This window comes from Diplotaxodon limnothrissa, linkage group LG6 (assembly GCF_057381915.1).
Source record: "Diplotaxodon limnothrissa isolate DT_005_m linkage group LG6, D_limnothrissa_male_GT1.1, whole genome shotgun sequence".
In the NCBI taxonomy this organism is placed as follows: Eukaryota; Metazoa; Chordata; class Actinopteri; order Cichliformes; family Cichlidae; genus Diplotaxodon; species Diplotaxodon limnothrissa.
The window spans coordinates 552,791-559,767 of NC_140601.1; positions in this window are offsets into that span (position 1 = coordinate 552,791).

Below are 6,977 nucleotides of genomic sequence, written 5' to 3' on the forward strand. Positions count from 1 at the left end.
CTTTATTTATTTTTAGCTGGTTAGCTAGAAATCGACCTGATTTGTTACTGTGTTCAAAATTCTGCAAGCGAAGTCTTTGTATAAGGAATTGTGTTTTTTTATTAATAGTTTCATTTAATTCTAGTTTTGTTTTGCGTATTGTGTTCAATGTTTCCTGATCTTGGTCGCACGCGTAGGCTTCTTCTAGTGATTTGATGGTTTTTTCTAATTCCTGAATATTTTTGTTTTCTTCTTTCTTTTTATGTGATGAGAAAGAAATTATTTTACCTCTCATCACAGCTTTCCCTGCCTCCCATAGAACAGAAGCAGATATTCCGGGAGTGTCATTAAAGTCTAAATATGAAGTCCATTCCTTTTTAAAATATTTAATAAAGTCTTCATCTTTAAGCAGTGATGTATTAAATCTCCAGTTTTTTCTTGGCGTAGTGTTATTCTTGTGCATTAGTGTTAAAGATACAGGAGCATGATCGCTGACAGCTATAGGATGAATCTCAGTGTCTGAAATGTCGTTCAGCAGTGAGCTGCTGACCAAAAAATAATCCAAACGAGAGTAAGAGTGATGAACATGCGAGAAAAAAGTATATTCCTTACTGGTGGGGTGAAGAGAGCGCCATGCATCGCAAAGACCAAAGTCGCTCATATACTGTTTGATTATATTTGTGGACTGCCAATTGCGCTGAGTTCCTGTTGTGTTGAGCCTATCCATGTCTTCATTTAGTCCAAGGTTGAGGTCACCGCCAAGAATGAGTGTGCAATCAAGGTGTTCAGAGAGTGCACTAAAAAAACCGTGGAAGAATGAGGGTTCATCAACATTTGGACCGTATATACTTACAATACATAGTTTTTTGTTCAATATTGATAGTTTAGTAATTAGAAATCTACCCTCTGGATCTATAACTGTATCGAGTACTGTAAAATTAACATTTTTATGTATTAAAATTGCTACTCCCCGTTGTCTAGAATTATAACAGGCTGCAAACACGTTAGGAAACTCAGGTGTTTTAAGTTCGTTTAAACCTGTGACAGGTTTATGAGTTTCTTGTAATAAAACAACATCTGCCTGTAGTTTTTTAAGCTGGTTAAATATCTTTAACCTCTTTCCTCTGGTGCCAGCTCCATTTACATTCCATGTGACAAACCTCAGCATGCCCATAATGTGTATGTCTAATGAAGTATGCTGGGTGTTTCGTTTAGACAGGTGGAGAGAATGTGGAAACATCCCTTGTTTGTAAATAGAAAGAGAAAAAGAAGTGTGGTGAGAGGCTCCATAAGTCTGACTATGTGTGTGATTATTCACTAATATGAACAAGCGTGGCTTGTGTTATGTGTCCTGCAAGTCTGTGCGTGCTGTGAGGCTGTTGTGAATGTGCTGCCGTTGAGCTGATGTGTTTGCGTGATCGTGGTGTGAAAATATGGAGAAATAGAGGGTGTTGTTTGTAGGTGAGTGGGGAAGTAGGTGATCACAGCAGTGAAAGACAAGAGAAAGAAAGAAACCACATGAACTGTGAGCAACAACAAAAAAAAAGAAACGAAACGGAAACATTCCAATTAAAGCAATGACGGAGGGTGACGGTGTTCTATCTGCTATGACATCATATTGATATTACTAGGTTAAACCCATGTTAAAGGAGAGAGTGTGAATGAATAAGAAAAGAGTGTAGCGGGTTCTTATCTGGAGTGCAGTCAGTATAACCACGGTGTGGTGCCGGGGTCGCGGTACAGCTGTCCGTCCACGTAGAGCCGGTCCACAGCGATGACAGCACGGGAGCCTTTCTGGATGAAGCTATGTCGAACTGGGAACAGGACCTTGCGTCGTTCCAGGATCTCTTTGGGGAACTGGTCGTTCACGCTGAAGTCCGTTCCTTTCAGCTCTCTGCCGCGACTCTTCACCTGTTCCTTCTGTTTGAATTGACCGAATTTGGCCACAATAGGCCGTGGTCTCCCGGTCCGCGACCGCGCGCCCCCCAAGCGATGTACTCTATCGAAGTCGATGTTCTTTACGGTGTCCTCCGGCAGCTTCAGGTGGATTTTAATGAAGTTTTTCACCGTTGCCTCTGCGTCCTCTCCGGCAGTTTCTGGAATACCAGAAAACACAAGATTATCTCTCATGCTACGGGCTTGTAGATCGATAACGGACTCTTTTATTTTTTTATTTTCAATGTTTAGCTGGGTCACGTTATCGGTAAGAGATTTGACCGACTCCCGTAGCGTGGCATTTTCAGCGGCAAGCGTTTCCACCTGCTGCTGGCTGAATTCCAGGGATTCTCTCAGAGATTTAAATTCCCGGTGTAAAATCTCCACCAGGGACAGCCTCGCATCGAAACTGGACAATCGCTTGTCGATTGACTCCAGGATGTCTGCGATGTCTTTGCCGGCAGGCGATGTTGTACCGGGGGAGTCTGCCGGGCGACATCTCTTCGATGACGGCGTCTCAATTTTGGCCGGGGAAGATGCACTCTGGGCCTTATTCATTACTAAATCTTGAAAACAGCGGTCGATGTAATCTTGGAGAGCGTCTAAACTCTCCCCATTGTCCTCCAGGGTGTTAGAGATGATAAAACAGATGTTGTTAGTTATATGACAATTGATTAGTATATTTGGTAATACTGAAGCTTGAAAAACCTTTGTTAAACTCTATGCTACCATTTGCTTTTTCTCCGCCAAAATCTCCGGCGTCTGACGTCACCTACAACATGGGTCGCTTACCTTGTCCGTCACTTCCGTCACTTACCCTTACCTTACCCATACTTGAATAAATTCTTTACAAATCCTACCATGTGGATTCATGGATTTTTTTTTTCACATTCTGTCTCTCACAGTTGAAGTGTACCTCTGGTGCAAATTACTGACCTCTGTCATCATTTTAAGTGGGGGAACTTGCACAATCGGTGGCTGACTAAATACTTTTTTGCCCCACTGTATCTGCATTGACTATTTACTGAATGTACAAGACTTTTAAAAGTGATTTAATGTTTCTTAGCTTCAAATCTGTTTGCTGTAATTTTCAAGTTGGTTGCCCATCTTTCCTAATTTTCAATTTTTATGGAATTAGTCACTTAGCTGGCTTCATTTTAACAAATACTTTTTTCTGTTATAAAGGTTTGATGATTCATTTTCTTATAAAATCTTTTTTTAGGCTCCAGACAGGTTTTGTAGCAGCAGGGAAAAAGGGGCCCTTTGAACTGAAAAGGATGCTGACCCCTGACTTAAGCCACCAGGTCAACACAAAACAAATACAGAAAAATGGAACGGTTACTTTCAAGGCTACGGGTGAAGGTGACTGGGTGTGTAAAAGCAAATATACATCAGACTGACAAAGAAAAGAGTGTTAAAAGATTTTTAATTTAGAACTTTAACTTTAACACACAGTAGCCACGTTGAACACATGTAACTGTAATGAACCAAATAAAACAGAAAAATGCAGGCAGCACTCATTATACTGTGTATAACACAGTATGGGGTTTTTTCTTTTCAGATGCTCCTGTCACTCCATTTCCCAGGTCATCATAGCACTCCCACACACATGGAGCTCTCCTGCAGTATGCAGTGTAATGCCCCAAACCACCACCTTTCCATGGAAAGCATTAATGCCCTCAAAGTGAACCACTTTCCTCGGAGAACCAGGTTGGAGGGAAATTCATTCAGTGGAAATTCTGTTTGGTTTGCAAGGTCAGTATCAATCCACACGATATCTCCAATGTTGTAGCTGTGAGTAACTGTCCCTGCACAGAGCTCATTTCCTGTGGTGCTGTCTTCTGTTTGGCCTCCAGAGATGGACTGGAGAGTGGCCACAGGCAGGTAGACTCAGGTAGGCCAAGTCCTGCTTCCACAGCAGTGCCAGGATGAGCCATAGCAGACTCTTTGAGGACAGAGATGGCAGGAGGAACAAATGGCACTTCCCTTGTCATCCCTTTGCTGAGGTAGCAGTGCTGTGAAGAGCAGTGTTTGGTAAAATAAACACTTGAGATGTTCCTCATTGTCTTAGCAATTACAGCAGAGATATCGCACTGAGCATCGGTTTGGATTGCAGCAGACCTCAACGAGACAGCTTCAAACATTACACTAAGCAGCTCTGCCCTCCTCCTGTAGATTTTTATGATTTTTCCTATAATGGTGGGCCGGTCTCTAGTCAAAATGCTCAGGCTGATTCTTTGTCCCAGTCCAGCCCTGTATGCAGCTCATCTGCAGTCTGGTGTTACCTACATCTTCCTATTCAGAAGGCAGAATTTCCGAGTTCGGAGTGCAATCAAAGCACCACGACTGCAGTTTTTGTGTTGGATGTAAAAGGCGCACATGACGCTGTGATGTAGGCTAGAATCATGGCGGCGGTCAACGACGGTCCAGGCGTGGGATTTCTCTCGTGGAAATGTGCAAATTATCTTTTCCTTTCTATTGGTAGGTGGCACAGTGCACTGTGGCAGGATAGTGCTAACATGTAAGCAAGCTAGAAGACTGCAAAGTAATGGAAGCAACATATTAACAAGAGAATTCTAAATAAAACCAAAGTTACTTTGCCTAGTAACTAGTTACATTGAAAGTAACGAGTAACTTGAATTAACTGAGTTACTTTTGATAGAAGTAACTAGTAATGTAACTAAGTTACTATTTTAAAGTAACTTAAGTTTGGCTTTTTGCAGAGTGGCCAAATTTGGAAGGTGGCTTGGCTCAGGATCCCCATCAAATCTGCTGGCTTCGCTGAGCTCCATGCAGCCGGTCCCATTCTGCCCTCACGCAGCTCTTTAGCGATCTGTTCACGCAGGTTTCCAGACATGAACCGCTTGGAGTGGCCAGTGTGCAGAGAGATCTGTATTTCTCATGAAACACTGGAGCACCATTGGACTATTAATTGCTGTCTGTCTGTCACATGACATTTCTAACTGGCCACGACACTCCTTACAGTCGTCTCCAATGTCCAGAGAATTGACCTTGGACCTTTGCTCTTTGGAACACAAGTGTACATGTATGTTTGATCTTCTTCCATATAAGATTGTTGATGATATGAGTCCAAGTGCCAGGCTTCAAAATTGTGTATTCCCTTTTTTGAGAAGGAGAAAACTTGTCATTGTATTCAACCTTTTCAGGAATAAATTTAACCCAGTCCTCAAAAGGGACGTCTAGTTCAAAAGCTTGACAGTTTTCTTGTCCAGGAGAAATGCAATGTGAATCTAATTCTCCTTCACTATTACTTTCCTGATTACTTTCCTGATCACTGATTTCCAAAGCTGACCAGATGTTGTGTCTATTTAGCTTCACAAAAGTGTACAGGGCCTTTGCTGACATCATGTCTTCTAGCTGCTGACTCAGCTCTTTCCAGACTGGTGCAGCTGGAGGGGCTATTTTGCCATTTTGGACTATGGCCTCTTTTGAATTGCAAAGAATTGAAAAAGTGGAAACCTTGTCTACAGATGGCTTTTGAGGCATCTAAATAAAAGAAAAAAAACACTATGATTATGATGGAGCAAAACGTGATTTCTGACCTATATATTCAGCCAGGAGTAACCCCTCCCCCAAGTTCCCCACCAATCTACACTTTCATATTTTGTTGAATTCTTGCTTTTAAGATGGAGCTATTGAATTTATGAGTTTTATTGACTTGAGTGTTTAATCCATTAACATGTACTGTACAGCACTTTAGTCCAGTGTACTGAATGTTTTTAAAGCGCTTTAAAAACATTTTTTTAAGTTTTCTTGGATTTGCAAATTTGCAATTGCTGTATTTTTGAAAATGTTTAACATTGAAAAAAAATCCCTTTGATCCAGACAGTTAGCTGTGTCATGTAACTAAAACCTCAGTATTTTAAATGTAAGCTCACCTTGTTCAGAAATCAGATGAACGCTGTTCTAAGAATCCTTCAGACACAGTAGTGCCAAATAATACTTTTTTCTGCCAAAAAATGTGTATTTGATGCAAAAGACTGCTAGCTTGTTCTTTTCTCAAAGCGTGTTCATGGGAGTGTAAAATGTTCAAATGTAGTTTTCAATAAAGTTTTTTTAATCCACTCTAAAAAAAATAAATCCTCAAGCATGTGCATCGTAGTTTTATGAACGAAAAGTGATCGAAGTAAAGAAACAAACTACACTCATTACAAATTTAGCTGATTACATACAATAAGATTTTTTTTTTAACAGAACTTTATTGAACAAATGAACACACAAAGTGAAAGGTCATTTGAAAGAAGATATCTACCCCGTGATAACAGGGTTCTTGCTGATCGGCGTTGGCTTAGCCCTGGTTTATCGGAGAAATAAGAGAGTGGAACCGGCTGTTCAAACCCCCCCAAGGCTGCCCGCTGGAATCGAAATGGAACGAGGCGCGACCTCTCACAACGAACGTAATATGGTCAACACCTTGGAGACGCTTGCATCGGCTGTGAAGACTCAAAACAACACCATTGAGCGTATGAGGGGAAACATCAGAGAGAGGCCTGCTCAGAATGAGATCCTTGAGCGACAGTTGGAAAACATCGCGGAACGGATCACTGCAGTTGTGAGGTCTCAGGATCAAAAGAATGACAACACCATGGAACAGACGTTTGATACCATCATGGGGAGGCTCGCGACTCTCCAACGGGAGATCGAGAGGCCAGTGTCAGACTGTTAAAGAGCAGCCTGAAAATTCTCCTGGGCTGCTCGCATGGAAATTAACAAAATCAACATGAACATTGCGGATCCCCATAACGGCGCCAGCTGCAGGCCCAAGGCTGGAGCCGAACAATCACTCCCTGATAACGACTGTGTTATGACTGTCCTTCCCATCCCATGCAAGGCCACCTGGGTTGGCTGGAAGACTGTTTACTTAGCCTGTCGGGGCGAAGGACACTGTCTCAGCTGAACTATGGACACGCACGCACATACATATACACTGATGTGCACACACTGATCCCCCCTCCCTTTCCAAAGGCCTTCGATGCTTGTCCCCTCCCGGGGAAGATAGCAGTCAACTGGACCAGCGCAGACATGCTGCAGGACCGGATGCG